This window comes from Lissotriton helveticus, chromosome 7, assembly GCF_964261635.1.
Source record: "Lissotriton helveticus chromosome 7, aLisHel1.1, whole genome shotgun sequence".
In the NCBI taxonomy this organism is placed as follows: domain Eukaryota; kingdom Metazoa; phylum Chordata; class Amphibia; order Caudata; family Salamandridae; genus Lissotriton; species Lissotriton helveticus.
In genome coordinates this window covers 1,237,926,558-1,237,948,345 of record NC_136068.1, presented here as the reverse complement: position 1 = coordinate 1,237,948,345, position 21,788 = coordinate 1,237,926,558, and positions in this window count along the sequence as shown.

The following is a 21,788-nucleotide window of genomic DNA, read 5'->3' as shown; positions in this document are numbered from 1 at the left end:
TAGTCAAGCCTTAAAAAGACAACTCGATTCCTTTATTTTGCCTGGAGGAGTGTCTCTCATACAATATGTCGATGACATCTTGTTGGCAGCTGATACACCTGAGCAGTGTGAAAAATATACTTTGTCCTTACTTTCTTTTCTTGCGACACATCACCATAAAGTATCACGGAAGAAATTGCAATATTTAGGACACCTTCTGTCTAAGGAGGGACGTGCACTGACACCAGATCGCATTCAAGCAATTCTAGACACTCCAGTACCTTCCACACAGAAAGATGTCCGTGCATTTATTGGTTTAACTTCATTTTGTAGGCAATGGATATTGGGTTTTTCACACATTGTTAAACCATTGCTAGCACTTTTGACTAAGAACACTCCGAATCCTCTTCCTTGGACAAATGAATGTCAAAATGCCTTTTGCCAGTTGAAACAAGCTCTTTGCTCTGCACCATTATTAGGCACACCAGATTATACGAAGGCCTTTACACTCTATGTACACGAGAAAGATGGATGTGCATTGTAAGTTTAGTACAGACACACTGTGACAAGCAGCGTCCCTGTGCATATTTTTTTGCAGTTCTTGATCCTGTTGCTCATGCGTTGCCTGGATGTTTTCATTCAGTTGCAGCAACAGCTGTGTCCATACGTCAGAGTGAAGGGATAGTTTTTTCACACAAACTGTTGGTACTAGTACCCCATGCAGTAGATGCCCTTTTGAATCAGACTAAAACTCAGCATTTAACTTGTGCTCACTTGACAGGATACGAATTGACACTGTTAGCACCTCATATTACATTGAAGAGGTGTGCAACGCTAAACCCAGCCACTTTGTTGCCATATCCTGCGACTCAGTCTCAATCAAAGTAGCCTCATGATTGTAAATTCCTTACTGAGGAACAGACAAAGGGCCGCATTGATTTGCAAGATACGCCCCTTCGAGATGTTGACGGGGACCTGTGGGTTGATGGGTCCTCTTTGAAGTTACCGGATGGCACAACCTCAGCTGCATATGCAATCACCACACTTGAAACTGTAGTGGAAACAGCTCGCATACCACAGAAGTCGGCCCAAGCAGCTGAACTAATAGCCTTGGCACGAGCATGTGAGCTTAGTACTGACTTATGTGCTTTTGGAGTGGTTCATGGTTTTGGCCATCTCTGGAAGGAAAGAGGCTTTCTTACATCCTACAGGATGCAGATAATGCACGGAGAATTAGTACATAATCTCTTGACTGCACTTACATATCCGAAGAAAATTGCCATTATGAAGTGTAGCGCGCACAAAAAGATCACTGACAAAAGAGGACAAGGAAATACCTTTGCAGATCATGTAACTCGTGAAACTGCAATACTGCGAAGCACTACACCTATGTACGTAGTAAAGTCACAAGCTGAGCGTTGGCATGATGCTAGAGAGGAAGTATTGGATATACAGAGATCTGCCTCTGTGAAAGAACGTGAGCAGTGGTCCAAAGAAGGAATGTTAGACGATGAGGGTTGTTGGCATAGCAAAGAAATGACTAAATGGAAATTGCCTGTAGCCTATTTACAACCTATGGTTAGAATGGCACATGGGCTGGCACATGTTGGAGCTCTAGCAATAACTAAATTGGTTACACAAGTCTGGGAGTATCCTGAAATTGCCAGCACAGCTAAAAGAGTGGTACAGTACTGTTTGATCTGTTGGCAGTACAATCCTGGAAAAGGGACACAAACTCCTACAGCTACAACAACCGCACCTTTTGAAGTTTTGCAGATGGATTACATCCAGCTTCAACGTTCTAATAATCTAAAATACGTCCTAGTGGTGGTATGTGCCTTCAGTAAATGGATAGAGGTGTATCCTACAAAGGATAATACTGCTCTTACCACAGCAAAGGTTCTTCTGAAGGAATTGTTTCCTAGGTATGGTGTTTGTAAAATTTTGTGGAGTGACAACGGACCTCATTTTATTGGGCAAGTTGTTGATTTTGCATGAAAGGATTAGGGATCAAAAATCCTTTCCACCAGCAGGATTGGTGGAAAGGTATAATGCTACCTTAAAATTGAAGCTGGCAAAAATACTGGCTTCCACGTCCCTAAAGTGGCCGGATGCATTGCCTTTGGCACTGTTATCCATAGGATCAATACCACACTCACGATCAGGTCTTACATCGTATGAGGTGGTATTTGGGAGACCGATGAACATTTGGGGAGTTTCTAAGCCACATCTCATACATGATGTACCTTGTGTTCTGTTGAATGATTATTTGGCACAATTAACTGACAGTTTGAACTCTATTCATCACAGGTTCGAAAAGCTCTTCGTATCGCCCGCGTTGGTGGAACCTGCTGCGCTGACCGACCATCGAGAAATTCTGGAGACGGAGAAAGGTCAAGCTATCTCATCTTACGAGTCTACGGAAGTCTTCTTGGACCACACGATTCCAGGAACATCGTGATACAATTTGAGACCGAGGAAAGAATCTGCAGTTTTGAACGAGACTGGTTGAGCTACCACCCTGGGTTTGTGAAACGGAGAGCCAATGAGGCAAGGGGGGGGAATCAGCCTTGCATTAGTGTAGTGACACCCGTCTTGGCCCGTGGTGAAGAAATCAACGGCTACCCAAGGAATAAGAGCTCCAACGATTGTTTTCAACAGGTTCTTAGAAGGATCGCGCATCGTTGTCATTGAAATGAATAATAGAAAAATTATTTGTGCTTTAGGGTTTGTTGTTGCCCTGGTGGTTTTGGCAATAACCACTTGGTTCATTGAGAAAGCAGTTGCTGCTTGACAGCTTTTTGTTGCAACTACTCCAGCTCCACTGGAACACTACTATTACACTCTTCCTTATCATTAGCAGACACATCGACAGTCCTATCTGAATAACACATTCATTCAGATGTTGCATCATACCCATAATGCTACAAAAAATACCAATTGTTGGCAATGTGGGATGATACCTGCACCCCAGAAGAAAGGAGGAACACCTTTTTTTCCTCTATCGTTTTCCCATAATGGTTCATGTCAAGCTTGGTATGCACTTTTGTTTGCGGAAAGCCTTAATGGAAAGCCTTCAGTAGGTGGAATCATTTTTTAATTAAATAAAGAATGTTACCAAGATGAAAATGGTTATCCTCAAGCTAAAGGGACTAAATGGGAATGGGATGAATACCAACCGGACAATATTTCAACACCATATGTCTTCACAAATGTGAGGAATATGAAGAACATTGGACCCTTTGTGATTTCTGTGACCAGAGCAAAAGCAGATTTATGTATTGGCAGTGCTGGGAGAATTCCCGTAGGACGAAGTGAATGTATACCTACGCTGAACATTGAGGGTGTTAATAATAGTAGTTTTATATCGTCGCACAACACCTACTTTGTGTGTGGTAATAAAGGATATTATCAATTACCTGTTGGATAGTCAGGGGTAGACTACATAGCATTTTTGTTACCCCCTGTGTTTTTAGCACCTGCATCATATCATCTTCACCTAAACCTGTACAATGATATTTCTAAAAATAGATATAAACGGACAACAAGTACTGACAAGATTGGCCAGACAGACACCGCTCTGCAACAAAATGTTGATTTCAATTTGGGTTTGTTTTTCTTTGTGGGTGCTGCATTGAATAGCAGAAAGATCAGACGATTGACTCGTGTAGTGGAAGCTGTCACCAATCAGTCAGCTATGGCACTTGGGAACATTACAGACGAACTGCAAATTGAAAGAATTGTAGCACTCCAAAATAGGATGGTGCTCGACGTGATTTTGGCTGATCGAGGTGGTGCATGTCGCATCATTGATAGCAGTTGCTGCGTCTTTATACCTGACCACTCACCTTCAGTTTATGACCCAATCTCTAAGCTGCATAAGATTACTGCAGACATTCACCCAGAGACTGGTACATGGACAATTTCAAACTGGATATGGACACTCATTGTTACTTGGGGCTGGAAGCTACTGACTATTCTATGTATACTACTGGTGATACTGTTTACATGCTGTAATTGTATACTATGCGGTCCTATGCTTTGCTCCATGTGCATCACTGCGTGTACACCTGCCAAAAGAAATATTACAAAAGAACAACAAATGCTAAATAGTGAAGTTACTGAGATGATGAACATCAATGTACAGGATGCAGATCCAGATTACCCTAGACAGACGAATGCCTTCAGCAAATGCTGAAAGGGTCGTCTGTGGTAATTTAGCAATGATTAGGTTAAGCATTAGCAGAAGACATCTTGTATTTAGAGACTATCCTGTCAGTTTTACGTATGTATGTATCTGTCGGCCATTTTGTTTGCCATGTGCTCTGTCCTACCTTCCTGTTAACTGCTCTTGAAATCTGCCTAGAGACAAGATATATTTATCCTCTTCTGCTTTGCACATGCTCAGTTGAGCATGCAGCTGTCTCCAATTTGTAACTGTCAAGATTTGTCTACCAGAATTAGCTAACTGTCAGCCCTTCCCACGTGTTGCTAGCACACTCTCTGTATGACCTTATATGTATTTGAAACCAACACTCTGTGCCTTGTACCACCTTTATTTCAGCCCCTGTGTGGGTATAAAAGGACCAAGCTCCTTCTAGTCAGTGTGCTACCTCATACTATACCGAAGGGTGTTGTGTGAATGTAGTTGCACCTCATGAGGTTGAATACACTCTGTCTTTTTTATTCCAGTTTCTGTGCCAACTTCTTATTATTGGTCTGAGGACTCTAAGCAGAGAAGGGTGAATCCCTTGCACTAGTAGGCTTGGCTGAGGCTTGCTACCACAGATGAGCTCGAAACCGGCCCACCTGGTGTGCCAGGGAGCAACAGGTCCCAGGACCCCATCGTCCCACCCACCACATTTGCTGCAATAACAACTTCACTGCAGACCCCTGCTGTTATGGCCTGTGCATCCACCACCACAACCAGTGCTGCTTGCAACACCCTCCCCTCCCTGTCCCTGAGGATGACCAGCCCACACATCGACTGAAGGTGGCAGGAAGGGGATTGGATGCTTTTGAAAGAGGCAGACCTGGGCCACCAATTGCTGTAGCTTGGCAACTTTGAAACAACCCCGGTAGGCTATATATGTGTGGGAGGGATCCTCACATTTCCACTTCCCCCAGAGCCTGCTGCCAGAGACCCCTGACGTGCTGCTGCCTCCAGGGACTGATGCCTCAGAACCCTCATCTGCTGCTGTCTCCAGGAACTGATGCCTGAGAACCCTGACCTGCTGCTGCTTCCAGGGACTGCTGCCAGAGACCCCTCATCTGCTGCTGCCTCCAGGGACTGCTGTCTGAGACCCCTCATCTGCTGCTACCACCAGGGACTGCTGCCTGAGACCCCTGACCTGCTGCTGCCTGAGACCCCACATCTGCTACTGCCTCCAGGGTCTGCTGCCTGATACCCCTGACCTGTTGCTGCCTCCAGGGGCTGCTGCCAGAGACTGCTCATCTGCTGCTGCCTCCAGGGACTTTTACCTGATACCCCTCGTCTGCTGCTGTCTCCAGGGACTGCTGCCTAAGACCCCTGACCTGCTGCTGCCTCCAGGGATTGCTGTCAGAGAACCCTCATCTGCTGCTGCCTCCAGGGACTGCTGCCTGAGACACCTCACCACCAAATTTCACCGCAGTTGTTCCATGTCCACAGTGATGGCAAGGACAGAGAAGATCTGTGCCAGTCCATTCACAAGCGAGGAGCTGGAGGTCCTGGTGGACGAGGTGCTCACACAGTACCCAAGGCTGTATGGTGCCCCAAATGACATGGTAAGACCTCAAAAGTGGAGGTGTAGGGCAGGGCGGCACACATGTAGTTTGAGTGATGCAGTATGTGCCTTAGAGTGTGGTGTTGTGTCATGCACTGACAAACATGCTGTCTCCAGGGGGAAGGTGTGTGTCACAATGTCACAGGGGTCCCTGCTTGCAGTTGTAGGTATGAGTCAACTGTGTTGTGTTGTCATCCATCCAGTGAAGCAGTAGATTGGTCATTCCGGAGTCAGGGCGGTAATTGCTTGGCTGAATAGCTGTGTGTGCCCCTGTTATCCGTCTCAGTGTGAACCCAGATGCCCAGAACAGTGCCCGTCCACAAAGTCAAGGACACATCACTTCACTTCCTGTGTATTTCCTTGGTATTTTCTCATTGCGCTCCAGCTATGGGCCATCTCAGCCCTGAAGATTGCACATGACCGGCCTTGTGTTGAGGAATTCCTGTTTGTGAGCATTGTCCCTCAATGCGACATCCTTGACAAAGTTATCGATTCACAGGTCAGAGACATTGAGTTCTGCGCAGTCTTGGACACCATGAGTCCACCCCCCAGACACAGGTTGATATGTGATGTATGTGTTGCTCTACCCAAAAATGCACTGGAGATGTGTGCAGGCCACAAATGGGTTTCAGTGCTGGCACCCTGGAAGTGTGTGAGATGTGCAGGACCTGTGTTCCCCCTCACAACTGCATGCAATCACATCAGCCTATCCCATGCAGATGTCCCATGTGAAATGTACCCTAGTCTCTGATGGACATATAATTGAATTTGTAATGAGTTTGTACCTTGCTGCTATACTGATGGATGTTGGTACATTACAGTGTGTCACTGATCATTTCCCCCTCTTGTCTCCCATGCCTGCAGCTCAAGGTAAACCAATGTAAGGCCGTGTGGAGGGCCATTGCTGCCAAGGTGCGAGCTCTGGGTGTCCCTAACCGACGGCGCGCCCACTGCCACAAGAGGTGGGACGACATCAGCTGGTTGGTAAAGAACGTGTCAGAGATGACCTTGGGGCTGCTTCCTCGCACTGGGCTTTTGGCACGGCGCAGCATGACACCACTAATGGCCCGCATCTTGGCAGTCACTCAGCCTGAGGTGGAAGCACATTTGAAGGAGCATCAGCAGCAAGGCAGGGGCGAGTATTTGGGGAGGGTGACTTTGGCTGGGATTTGCTGCATGTGTACAGAGCCTGTGCTGGTGCTGGCCTAAGTGAAGTTGGTGGTGTGATGCAGTGGCATGTAGTTTGCTGTTGGACTGGGTGTCAGTGTTATGCATTTGCCCTACCTGTACTTACAAAGGTAATTCACCATTCTGTGAATTTCCATTTCAGTCTGAGTTGTGCTGTACAGGTTTCTTCAGCATTGTGGTAGTCTGAGAAATCACATTGGGAGTGTATGGGAGTGGTCCTAAACTGAGAGTGACTACATCAATGCGTCCATTGTATGCACCCAGATAGTTGAGGCCTAGACATCTGACAACAATGTGCACCAGTCTTTGGTCCCCAAAGTACAACATGGTGTTTGGCATGGGCTCTTCGCCATTGTGGACTGTCATGTTGTAATCTGTGTCTGTGTTGTCCCCGCCTGTTCCATCCAGATCTGTCAGTGGCAACAAGTGGTGTGCCCCCATCATGTCCCTAGGTGTGCGCAGAGCTAGTCTTGTGTCTGGATGAATAGAGCCACAAGCAGGGTGTTGTGCTGTGGGGCCCTCACATGGCTCAATTATGACTGAAATTCTGAGTTCCACACACTGTTTGGGTCTATGTAGTAAGTTGCTGGGATGTAAGTGCAGAGAGTGGTGTGCAACATGTGTATTTGGTCATCTTTTGTATTGCATTGCTTGCATAAGTTTGTTGTGTTTCTGCTACTGACATAACTTTGCATCTCTCTCTCTTGCAGAATCACTTGTGGTCACAGAGGGACAGGAGCCAGACACCAGTGGGGGTGAAAGTAGTACAACAGCTGCAAAGGAGCCCAGTGACACAGATGTCACCACATCATCTGATGCCAGCGGGGATGCATCCATGTTGGTGGGCACAGGGAACGGGGACTCTGCATCATCTTCAACCACACAGTGGCCAGTGCCCACCCTGCCAACCACTTCCTCTTGTGCTTCCAGTGTCTGGTACAGTAAGAGGGGTCGAGTTTCCTTCACACCTGGCACCGCTGCCCCTACCCCTGTCTACCCTGCTGCCATGAGTGCTGAGTCTGTGGAGCTTTTGCGCCAGCTGTGTGTAGGCCAGACAGCTCTCCTCAATGCCTTCTTTGACCATGACAAAAAATAGGCCTGGGTGGTTGATTTAATGGAGGGCATACATTCAAACGGGGTTGGGCTATAAAGGTTTGTCCAGGCTTTGTCGTCCACAGTGACGTCTGCCATCCAACAGGCACATACTCCCAGTCCAGCTCTGGGGCCTTAGTCCACCACCCAGGTTGTGGCCACGTCTGACGATAGTGACCACGGTCCACAGACCTCACAGTCACGATACAGCACATGGAGCACACAGCAGCACCAACTCAAGTGGTCCCGTCCACAGACACCATCCCCACAGAAGAGCAAAGCCACCCCAGAGCGCAAAGACAAAAGCCCATCAGGCAACACCAAAGCCCAAAATCCAAGGAAGCAGACCTCAAGCTCACATGCCTTAGAGGCATCCCCAGCCAAGGACTCTCCTGTCGCTAAAGCATCTCACAAAGAGAAACAAACAGTTTCTGTGCCCACCGAGAAGGTGGTGCATGGCAAGGGTATACCTAAGAAGGGCTCCAAGGCAGAATCACCCACCACCTCAACTCCCATTCCAAGCCCAGTGAAGCAGGGGAAGGAGGGCACTGTAGGGGTAACACCTAGTACACAGGGGATGGAGAGGCAAAGGCGAGGCCAGGGGAAGTGTTCTGCTGGATCCGGCACATCTCCAGAGGGATTGCCAGCTTCTGCACCTGATGCAGCTTTAGTGGTGTGTGTGCCTGTTGTGCCCACACCACTTTCCATTAATCCCAAGACAGGGAAGCCATTTAGAATCCCCAAGAAGTGGAAAGGCACCCCTCCATAATCTCCCAGCCACACTGTGTCTCACGTCAGCATGTCTCCACCTCCACGTGCCACTACACCACCTGGTCCAAGCAGCCCTCTGCTTCCCAAGCCACTGATAGCTCTACCTCAGCTGGCCCGCCCTCTCCTAGGTCAACTGCTCCTACTGTCCCCGAGACATAGCCAGCTCCCAGTGGTAGTCCCCCTCACACACCTGTCTCTCACACAGGTCGGCCTTTCCTGCCCATTGTTACCCCTGACTGTGTTGATGATCAGGATAAGGTACAATCACACTATTCCATGTGCAGCCTTTCATGTACCTGCTCTGCACCCTGAACTGGCCACTGGCCTTCCTGTTTTGCCCTTGCCTGTGCAGATTCTCATGTACTCACTCTGCTCTTGGCCCTGGACACTGGCCTTGTTGCTCTTTGCTGTGTTGGATTGTACTTGTAAGAAACAACTAAGGAGTGACTTAATGGTGCTGTGGACAGAGAATTGGAGTCAAACACTCCATAGGGTAAAAAATTCTTCCACCTCCAGTGAAAAGGGGATTTTGGAACCAACACAGGAAAACGGATGAGTGCACATACAAAAGAAAAAAGGCAACAATTTGTATTTATTTAAGAAGAATCCTCACTCACCCTAGTGGTGACATGCTTCATCATGGGGTTCCCACTGGAGGAACCGAATGTCCCTCCAGTGTGCTTCAACGCCTGGTTTACAGCGGAGCAGGTTCTTGTGAAATGAACTTGATGTATGTGTTGAAGTGCAAGTGATAGTGAATTAAGAAATATTAGTTGTACCCAAAACAATTTTATTTGGTGGTCAGCTAATATTATTAAAAACAGTGTGTGGGATATCGTTAGTGGTAATATTATTGGCCACTTATATCCCATCAAAGGTAGGTCGACATGTTTCAGCTGTCTCTTTTAATTCTTGCAGCTTTCTTCAGGACCAGTGATGTGAAAATCCCTGGTGGTCCGTGCTCGCTAAGGCGCGTCCAACCAGTGGATGTATGTGAAAAATAGATTTTTATAAAAATTACCAGAAAATTTGGTTTCCGCACCCTAGTATTTCCAGGGGCCCAAAAAACTGTAAAGAAAAGCACATCATTAATGCATATTGCAAAACATTCTTATTATGCACACAATAATCACTTATACATATATCCCAAATGGTTCCAGCATTATAAGTCACTACTTAGTGACAACCCCTTAACCGTCCAAATTTTAGGATAAGGGAGGAATAGACTCAGGAAGGTAACTACCCTGTCTTTGCATGTAGTGGGAGAAAGCTTACATGTTTAAACAAGCCTTCAACACAAACATATTATCTCATCATATTAACTTAGCCAGTACTAAATGCAAGTTCAGTTTAACTGGCTATGATGAGTGTTTTAATTAACCCTGGGCGAAGAACTACGCTCCGTTCGCGGAGCTTGCGGAGTTTCGGCAGCTCCGCGTTCCGCGGAGAACGCGTAGCTGTCGATTACTCCGCGATCCGGTGCGTAGCGTAGTTCTCGCGCGCTGAATAACATTATCGTGTGCGCGGCAATGGCTTACCTTCGTTCTGCGTTCGTTTTTTCCTGGTCGCTTGTGCCACCATGTTTGGAAACACTCTCGCACAGTCCCGTGCGACTGTGCGAACGCGATAACGTCATTTGGATGCGCGATAGCGTCATAAGGATGCGCGAGGATGCTTTTTGGTAAGATCGAGTTGCCGAACACGCAGAAACTGCATTCTTGCACAGAATAACTCGCGAGCATGTTAAAACCATAATAAATTACCATTTTGGTTAGGAAAAAAAAGCAAAAAACCTTAAAGTTGTACCTTTGGCTTTATTTTTAGGGGGGAAGGACCCCTCTTTTTGTTTCTACTCTTGTTTTGAAGAGTAAGGAGGAAGGGCTCTTGAGTTTACAACTTCCTGTTCCTGTCCACCAGGCTCCTCCCAGTGCTTTGTCCATGTGGTGCTCACTTTCCTTTGGATTTTGAGCTGGAAGGATCACTTTCTGTCTGTGTTGGCTGCATTACTGATTTACCTTGGATTTAATGAGGACTTTTTGAATTGGAATTCTCTTTTTCAAGTAAGTTTGTGTAATGTATGAGTGATGTAGACTTGTGCTTGTTTGATTTGATTTTTTTTTAAACTACAGTATTCAATCCTGGAATTAAATTATTGATGGAGGCCTGTACTTTCATGAGGTCCCAAATTGTATTTTTTTTTTAACTTGCATCCAGGCTTCATATAGAGGTACCCATGGGTCCAATCATGTTTCTGTAGTCTGTGTTTAAATGTTTATTCCAGTTTTTAAACAAACATCATGGATGGCATTGGATTATGTTCATTATGCAATAGCAATGTCTGTTGTGGAATTTCTGTTTGTGGAATTTAAAATGTTTCTAATTTTTAAGCCAATATGTGACCCTAGTACCCCATGTAGTTAGTGTGTAGGCATGCTTGAGTTCATTGTATTAACTTTCTGTGGTTGGCCTGGCCATGTGTTGGCGGCCATTTTATGTTTCCAGCCACTTTGCTCTTGCCATAGGCCTCCAACCTTGTGGCCTACTCTGGCAGTAGGCCATAGGTACTACTCATAGGGTCATGAAAGTTAATCAACTGTTTTTGTGGTGTACCCTTAATGTGAAAATCATGGATGGCTTGGATTGATATAGAAAATCTTATTTTTATGTGTGGGGTATTTCTGGTTTTGGGTGTGTTTAAACTTTAAATACTCTGTCAATTTCTGCCATTAGGTAACCCTAGGAATACAGCTTGGGTAGTTTTGGTAACTTCGCACAGTGTGAGAACGTGAACTTACATTTTTTGTCTTGTTCGCGCACTCAATGTACTTGCTCGGGAACGCGAAAACGACTTTTTATTCCATTCGCGCTGCCGAACATGCCGATTTAGCATTCTCGCGGACAATATGTCCCGAGTTGCATAAAAGTTTCTCAAAAATGTTGCAGGTGTTTCTTGTGCACCCAAAAAGTCCTCATTTATGTTATGTTGTCATTTGGTTGTAGTTTTCTCTTTTTGGAGCATGGACCACTTCCATTTTCTGTCCTCTATGTAACGATTTCTTTTTTTTTGGGTGGGGTGACCAATTTGGGCGGTGGTGTGGTGTGTCCATTTTGTGAAGCAAAGCATTGTCCCTTTGCCATGGCATTATTGTCTGTCTTCTCTTTCTTGTCATGTTGTTGTTGGTGGCCAGGCCATGTGGTGGCGGCCATTTTGTGTATGCTTCCTTTGTGATTTATTTTGCCATGTTGTTGTTGGTGGCCAGGCCATGTGGTGGAGGCCATTTTGTAAAGTTGTCCATGTTGTTGTTGGTGGCCAGGCCCTATGGTGGTGGTCATTTTGTGTATGCTTCCTTTGTGATTTATTTTGCCATGTTGTTGTTGGTGGCCAGGCCATGTGGTGGAGGCCATTTTGTGTATACATCCTTTGTGATTTTGCCATGTTGTTGTTGGTGGCCAGGCCCTATGTTGGCGGCCGTTTTGTGTGTCCTTCCTTTGTGCTTTTGCCATAGGCATCCAAGGTTTTTGACTATTGTATTGTGGCAGTAGGGCAGAGTTACTACTACTCATAGCCATAGGTGCATTAAAGTTAATCAACTCTTGACGCGACATTACATTTTTTGTCTTGTTCGCGCGCTCAATGTACTTGCTCGGGAACGCGAAAACGACGTTTTCTTCTATTCGCGCTGCCGAACACGCCGATTTTGCATTCTCGCGGACAATATGTCCCGAGTTGCATAAAAGTTTCTCGAAAATGTTGCAGGTCTTTCTTGTGCACCCAAAAAAACAGAATTTGTCATTTGGTTGTAGTTTTTGGAGCCTGGAACAATTACTGTGTCTGTCTTCTTGTTTGTGGGTGGGCTGACCACGTGGGCAGCGTTGCGGCTACTTTGTGAAACAAAACAAAGCATTGTCCCTTTCCCATAGGCATTTATTGTCTGTCTTCTTTTTTCTTTTACTTTTCATGTTGCTGGTGGTGGCTAGGCCATGTGGTGGCGGCCATTTTGAAGGTACTTCCTTTGTGCATTTATCATTGGACTCCCAGCTTTCTGTCTGATCTCACAGTAGGCCAGAGTCCCAGAGGTAGTAGTTAGCGGGGGTGCTGCCTTTATGTAGCTGTTTTAGTTCGGTGTATGCAATTAACATCATTAGGGCATGTGTGTGTATGGCATTGCATTCAACAATGTGTTGTCTGGGCAGGGGTTTGTTTGTATGTGTTTTTGCGGTGTTAGGTTTACAACCTCTGTCTTAGCCATGGGCTATTTATTCCTTGCACATTAACCTGTCATGTGCAGCAGGCATCCTCCTTTTTCTGTCCATATTGGTATCTATAGGCCTGCTTGACTTTATTGGTTCTTTCTGGACTTCATGTGGCCTTTGAGCTGTGGTGCTGCTGGACTGGTATTATTAGTCTTCTGTTTTGTCTTTTATACATTGGCCTGTGTGTCTTTCAATTGTTCATGTTGCCTTACTGCTTGTTTGGCTGATGTTGTTCTGCCTTCTTTACTTGTAGGTGCACAAAAAAGACTGAGGAGGTGCTGGTTGTTTTTTCATCCATCGCTCGTTCTACTGCCAGACGGACGTCCTTCAGTTGTACGCCACGTGTGGTGTGTGACTCATCTGACCAGACATCTCTGCAATTTGTGCTGCTGTGAGCTGACTGACATCAGAAGAAGATGGGCCCTAAGAAAGCTACCAGGTCCTCCACCACAAAGAAAGTTGCTGCGAAGAAGGAACAGCAGAAGGAAGTGTCACTTAAGTCTGGTATGGACCCCAAAACCTTTTTTGGCACCCCAAAAGGTACGCCTGCAGCAGCGGGGTCTGGGGTGCAAGCTGGGACCAGCACATCTGCATTAGTGGGGGCAAGCCAGCATCCCAGGGCCAAGCACATGATGAGGGTCGAAGAGGTAGCCAGCCTTCTGCTTGCGAGCAGTGATACTGAGCCAGAACTAAACTTATCGCTGTCTCAAAGTAGTACACAATCCACGCAAGATGGAAGTGCTCAACAACCACCGCCAGCAGTAGATGTTCAACAACCACAACCACCGCCCGCAATAGGAGTTGTTCACCCACAACCACTTCCCGCAACAGTTGTTGAACAACCACAACCACCGCCCGCAACAGTTGTTGTTGAAAAACCCCAGCCCGCAATAGTACTTCCTCAAGAACAACAACCACCATCTCCGCACCAAATAGTAGTAGTTGTTCCTCCCGAAGTCGGGGCAGTTCAGGAAGTAGAGCCTCCTTCCGAGCAAGAAGAAGAGGAAGCCACTTCTGTAGGTGATCTATTTCCTTTGAATTCACCAAGGGAAAGGAGGGTTAGTGCATCGAGTTCTTCGCAAAGCCTCCCTTCCGATGACCTTGATACGGATTGGCAGCCACAACTATCTGCGCATTCAAAGGAGAGACATCCCAAGAAGACCATGCTAGGAAAAAGGAAGTTTCCAGGCAGGCTTGAACTTATGGAGGTCGATGTAGGTGAGCAGGATACTGCTGGTGATAAAGACGGGTCTGACACTGTCATCATCACAAGCGTTATTCCTGGTGCAGAGGATGTAGAGACCAACATTTTCACCCTATCCAGAAATGCTGCAATGACTGATGAGCAGGTACCACGCATAACTCCTACACACTCAACACCCAAAGTAACACCAGCTCCAATTTTTTCATCAGCGAAGGCCCGGCAGCATCCGACATCCAGCAGAAGCGCCACTTCAACAGAAGGAGGTAGTGGCAGTACTAGGACTGAGCTGTCCCATAGTGAAATTCCACAATCCTCCAGTCCATCCGGCATTGGCAGTGGGTCCTCCTCTTCCTATGGCAGGAGACAAAAGTTTACCTCCCCAGTGTGGGACTTCTTTACGGTTCACCCAGTTCAGGAGAACATTGCTGTATGCACCATTTGTCATGTCAATGTTAGTCGTGGTAAGCTTGGTACAAACTATGGGACTGGAGGCCAAACGACCCATTTGAAAAAAACACACTTGATCAGGTGGGAGAACCACCTTGCAAGCTTAAAAAATGTTAGCACTCGTGTTGGTGGGGATACAGTGGTACAAGGTCCACTCATGGTTGACCAGGAGGTAGAAGAAGAGGGAGACGATGACCTTCTATCTAGGAGTGGTACACAATGGACCCCTGTCGCCAGCACTGGAGTGGTAAAGTCCACATCCGCCGCATCAGCAACTTCTCAGTGGCACCAGAGTCAGCTGGAGACACCAAGGAGTGCAAAGTCTGCGATGCAAGGTGGTCCGTCTAGCATAACTCAAAGACATGCAAAGCAGCTTACCATTCCTAGCATGTTAAGGCAGGAGGGAAAGTACGAGCGGAACCACCCAGTAGCACGTTTGTACAATGCCAAACTTGCGAAAATGTTACCACTGGACCTTCTCCCATTTTCATTTGTTGAGGCTGTTGGATTTCTGGAATTAGTGGCAACCCTCTGCCCAAAATGGAACGTTCCCAGTCGCTACTATTTTGCCCGAGTGGCTGTTCCAGCACTACACCACGACGTGCTGGAATTGATTGGGAAAGCCTTACAACAGAGTGTTGTCCATTGTATCCACCTGACAACAGACATGTGGAGCAGTTGCAATGCTACAGATTTCATGTGCATCACCGCACACTGGATCTCTTTTGCAGGTGTTAAAGACAAGTTAACTTCAGGCCTCCGTGACGTTGCTGGAATTTTTAATGATACGCGCAGACATGCAACTATAGCCATGTTTGGTATGGACAAAAGTCATACTGCTGAAAACATTTTGTCTGACTTTAACGACAAGGTCTTTGAATGGCTGAAACCAAGAGGCCTTAAGATTGGTTTTGTTGCCACCGACAATGGCAGTAATGTAGTGAAGGCAATGAGAGAAGGACATTATTTCAGGGTACCCTGTTTGGCACACTGCATAAACTTAGTCGTGCAAGACTTTCTGAAAAATGAAGCCAAAGTCAGCAACATAATGGCCATCTGCAGAAGAATATGCACGCACTTTAACCATTCTTTCAAAGGACGGAAGCTGCTACGGGTCATTCAGCAGGAGCATAGGTTGCCAGTCAAAGCACTGATCCAGGAGGTCCCAACACGTTGGAACTCAACTTATTTCATGCTTGAGCGTCTCTTTGAGCAGTACATCCCACTGAATGCTTATGTCATGTCAAGAAGATTAGGGGATCCTACTGTTAATCTTAAAGCCCTGACCATTGAGATGTGGCAGTGGGACCTCATTAAATGCATCACAGAGATGCTACAACCCTTTGAGGTCTTCACACGTGCAGTTAGCAGGGAGGACTGTACTATGGGCCAAGCCATCCCATTGTTGTACATGCTTGAGCAACAGGTGAAGGAGGTCTGTCAAACATACGAAGGTGACGAACAAAAAGTTGATGCATATACCTTAGCCAAGGGCTTAGGCAACCGCTTGTGTGCAAATGTAAGGCTCAACAATATTGTGTCAGGTGAACATTACATAACTGCAACAATCTTGGATCCACGGTACAAATTATTTGTCAGCAGTAACGAAGTAATTCCATTTTCAGATGAGGATGTTGACAAGTACAAAACTTCCATAGCTGCGGAAGCTAATGAGTTAGAAACTGAACGGCTGTTACTTAAAGGCCTGCCACTGCCAGCCCAGGCCAGTCCAAGTACTCCTGACGCAAGTTCTTCACAGCATGAGAGCAGTGCGTCTGCTTTCCAGCAGGCACCAACAGTACCAAAAGCAGCACCTACACGATCTGATTCAGCAGACCCAACCAAAAGCATAACTGCTTTTTTTCTACAGAAAGGGATGGGTAAGTCCGTTGCTGTTGCAAAGGGAAAAGAGGACCAGCAAAGCCGAGCACCAATGAACATTGAGCGGATGGTTCAGGCCTATCTGGATGACACAACAGAGGTGTTCATGGAGCAAAGCCCATTGGTCTATTGGTATGAAAGAAGGAGACAGTGGCCAGTGCTGAGCAGGCTGGCGATAAAGTATCTGGCTTGTCCTGTAGCCAGTGTCTCTTCTGAGCGGGTTTTCAGTGCTGCTGGTGCCATTGTCACATCGAAAAGGACTAGTCTCTCCCCCAAAAGCGTGGAGCGGCTGACAATGATAAAAATGAATCAACGCTTCATACCACCAGACTATCAAGTACGTGAATCACCGCCGGATGAAGAAAGCGAGTGCGAAGACGTCCTCACTACAGGGTTACATGACCTACTTCTGTCTGAACGCACAGAGTTTGAGGACGAGCTCCTCTTCCCTGACAACTAGGACAGGTATATTAAAGGAATGATGCAATGCATTGCATAGGATTGTTTAGCGGACTCTGAGCAAATGTGCATGGAATTAAAGTATACTAGTAACTTCAGACTCACGTGATGGGCAATTTTCCCATGTTATTTAATAATATAAATTATTTATGCACTTGTGACCCTACTACTACAGGTGCAGTCAGTACTTAATTTATCGTTCGTAGTTCATGTTCATGTTGCACAACGTACATTATTTGGTGAAACAGTCCCCCCTCCACCCCCCCAACAAACACAAATGAACTTCAAATGTTTTCTTGTGAAAATATCTTTGTTTTATTTTTATATTTTCATAATGATAATAGAAAAATAAAATATATAACAAATGTAACCCCCTGACCCAGAGCTGTCCCTACCCTCCCCTAACCCCAACCAAATTTCAACCCAAATGTACACCCCAACTCCCACATCCCACCCACCAACAAAAGGATTAAAAAAGGGGCAAAAAACAGGGTCCATTTCAAAGCCGGCGGGCTTTCAGGTGTTTGTCCACCATTATCTTCACACGCTCCTCTAGACCGTCCTCCAGCTTCTTCCGCTCCTCCTCCAACTTACTCGCTACCCGGCGGAGAATCTTCGCTTGGAAATCACGGCACCTACACTTGCATGCATGTTGTTGTTGTTGTGGGGGGGCCGCCGAAGATGTAACAACGCGGTGGCGGGCGGCTGCCTGACCACGGCGACGTAGTCCTGCAGGCTTGGGGCCCGGGGCATTGGAAGAGGCAGCAGCTGCTGCCGCCGCCTCCTCCTCCTCCTCCTCGGCCTGATCCACCAGCCGGCGGTAGGCCTCTACAATTGCCTGCAGTTTCCGCTGCCAGGCCCGGACTGCCAACTCCTTCCTTGTTGGTTTTTGGGAAGGAGTAACTATAAAGAAAGAAAATTGTTGTAATCCAAACTCCCCGCAAATCAAGAACACAACATTGATTCAACACATAGTGGGCGGCACAGTAGCACTAGCAAGCAAGCTGAGTACCAAAAATTGTGTTGCGTCTATCTTGAACATTCTACAGCCTCTATTAATTTTTTGGACTTTTTGGCACGGCATTATGCCTGCCCTATTAGCATGGGTGTACTTCAACGGTCACACACATTAGAACGAACACCTGTCTTTTTCATATCTCCTTTTGTATTATATACTCTGATTCCGGGAAGGCGGGAACACTCTCAAAGTAACATTAATTAACAGGGGGCAGCTAGTAGTACATGTCTAGTAAAGACTATAATACTTTATACCGCGCAACAAACCTTATTTGGTTTGTGTTTCACCAGCAACGACCCATGCACCCAGTCGTCCCCTCCTTCCCTTGCCTTTGGGTTTGCCCAAAACACCGCTGCTGCTGAGACTATCCACTAACCACCGATATTGGGTGTGTCTCCCAACCACGCTGGCAGCTGTGTTTTCCCCTTTACATGCTTTAACAACAACCCATGCATCCGACTGCTATCAGCCACTTGCATTACTGTAGTGGTAATGCTTAGCATGCTAATGACAAGTAAAGGTAACATCCTATATTTTCCAGTAGAGTACAGTGAGAAAGTTTTCCCCTCCCACCAAGTAATGCAGATCACTATTGAATGTAACTTACCATCGCCCGCCGCTGTTGGCTCCCCCCCCACTGCTGCTGGTGTAGGTGCCTCTGTTCCTCCTGTCCCCGCCGGGATCGCTGAAGCTGCGCCGCTGTCCCCGTCGGCACTGGTCGATGGTAAGGGTTCTGCACCTATAAAAATAAGTACACCTTTTTAGATGGATGCACAGCCCCCTTTGTACTTGTTCACCAAGAATGGAGTTCTTCAAAACAGTTAAGTACAACGTACGTAATCAGTATGAGTCCACATTGCATAGTACAGCAGAGTCACTACACATATTAGCATTCATTGTTATGGTATGGTACCCAAGCTCATCTCATCTGTCCTGCTACTCTAGTCCTTGGAAATTGGAAGTGAACTATGTAACCTTTGTACATCAATGTATCCAGTTTTGCGCATGTTAACTCGCAGCTTGTTGCGCAGTACGAGAAGACGCTCTGAGGCAACACATCATTGTTCAATGCATACACCTGAAGAGGTGGGAAAGTAAAAGGGCCCGTATTTAAGTTTTCTATGTGGATTGTGGAATAGAGTTTGCTGACAGGTTACAACTTCTTTTTAGCATGGCGGCATAAAACTGGCATAAATGTATTTCATACTGTCTAACGTGCACCACTTTTGTCATTATTTTTCGGCAGATGAGAAGATTGCCTTCTACGAAGCGGACATTTCCATAGCTTACAAAAAAAGAGGAATATCTGACCAGTATACGTTGGTGAGAGGTCTCCGATAGTTGCCACATTTCCCTATTGTGCACTAGTAGCTGTACAAATGTTGATTACTTTATTATGCCTTTTTTAACTCTGGATTTTTTCTGGTGGGCCCTTCAACGTATTTGACGGAACAACTTAAAAACATTGATGTTACTTACTTACTTCTAACAAAATAAAGCTTTTGAATGACCACTTTGACTCTGAAGTTTATTTTCAGTGTCTGTTGTCTTGGAGACTCACACGAGTGAGTGAGCAAAAGGGGGTTTCTTAGGTAACGGTTTGTGTACTAAAAGCATTCGGCATCTTGGTATTGGGGTTCAGGAGTGTGAATTGAATAATTGACCAATGACTAAGGCCATATAGGCTGTCGTTCAGTGAATTGTGCGTTCCTCAGAGTTCTGTGACTGAGGTGTAAGTAAGGTCCAACCCACCTATCAGTACCAACATCCAATTTTCGTGTGCATACATAGTTGTGTAATATGTATATAACTCCATAGGAGATAGAATACCCACAAGACTAGTAGTGGTATACTAACGTTTACAAAAATACTAGACAAACATCATTCTGGATGCATACTTGGTTGCTGTCAATTGCCAAAGCAGACACATTACAGAGGAAAAAACAAGCACTGTTGGACTTACTGGGGACAGCAGCAGGATCCTCAGTAGAGGAGCTCTGTGTAAGTGGTGGTTCACCCGCCGACTCGGTCACTGTATTCTGCTTGCCCCTGGGTTCTGTGGTTCATGTAAAAAATAATAAACAAAGAGAAAAACATTGAGTGCTGTGAAACATAGACATCATTGCAAAAAACACTGCTACAGTGGAACAGAGCCGGAGGCAACAAATCCATGCCAGGGGCCGCAACGCAAATATGTATCCATCCTTAGAGTATTATTAAATTAAGGATATCTATTGGTGCGGTGGCCCCTGAAGTTTGGTGCCCCTGTGCAGTTGCACAGCTTGCACATGCCCCCTAGAGCCGGCCCTGGCTGAGGTAAGAAGAACAAAGTAACGTTAGCATTCTTTGCAAGAAAAGGATTTGATTCATGCAGAAGAGAAGGCCGTGAAAAAAATGCTACAATATGCAAACTACGTACAATTATCCATCCACCGCTATTTCACTGACGGACAAAGGAAGGACAAGACTCTATTAATAGCATTAACTAACTTCAGTTCTCAACAATAAAGAAAATCTCACATCAATAAACAGCAACAGCTAGCGCCAAGTTGAAACAACACGCAAGAGCCAGTGAAGAAGAAGAACACTGTCATACAATGACAGTAGATATACCGGAATACATCGGAAATGTAACTAGGAGCAACAGTTATCGCGTTACTTATTCAGCCAATATTTACAAAGATACAATAACAATATTTATACTACTATATATATATATATATATATATATATTTATATAACTATATATATAATATATATATATATATATATATATATTACCTACTGGCGGTCGCCAGTAGGTATATATAGTTAGGATTTTTTCTCTATGGGTTTTTTGAAAATTCTATGTCTAATAACTTTGGCGTTTGTGGACGGAATTGGCTGAAATTTTCAGGAAAATGGCACATTTTGTTTCTGAGCAGCCCTTGAAAATTTGGGGGGGGTTCGTCCAGTGGGGGCCGAGAAAAAAGGGGGGGTCCCAAAACGTGTTTTTAACATTGAGTTTTCCATAGGGCGGTTGGCCTCACTTTTAGCCCGAACGGCTGAATGGATTTGCACGAAACTTGGCAAAATTGTAGGGACTGGTAGCCCGATGTGCCTTTTGTAGGTCTCAATATATGTGCTCCAGTGGATTTTGAGAAATTAACGTTTAAAAAAAGATATATATCTGTAACAGCGGACCGGTTAGCGCTCTGGTTCGCGGACTTTTCGCGCAACGGAGCTTTGTGAAGCGAAGCTGATTGGTTCTCCGGCGTCTGTCAACATTCCAAACAGTCCGTAGCGGCCGCCATCTTGTCTCTCGGTAGGATCGAGAGACAAGAGGAGGTCAAAACAAAGGGGGAAATAACTATAAGGGGGCATAGTAGATCCTCGCTGACCCCCTAGGTTTGATGTGGAGGTTTTAAAAGGGCCCCGCGGGGCAAAAAAAAATAATAAAAATAATAATTGAACGGCTGAATGGATTTGCACGAAACTTGGCAAAATATTAGGGACTGGTAGCCTGATGTGCCTTTGCTAGGTCTCAATATATGTGCTCCAGTGGATTTTGAGAAATTAACGTTCAAAAAAAGATATATATCTGTAACAGCGCTCCGCTTCGCGTAACGGAGGTTTGCGAAGCTGATTGGTCATTCTGTCACTGGGCTATAGTTGGGCTACATCTGGCTGATATTTGGGCTACATTTGTTTTTTTGTGTGTCTGGCGGCCATCTTTGGGCTACATTGGGCT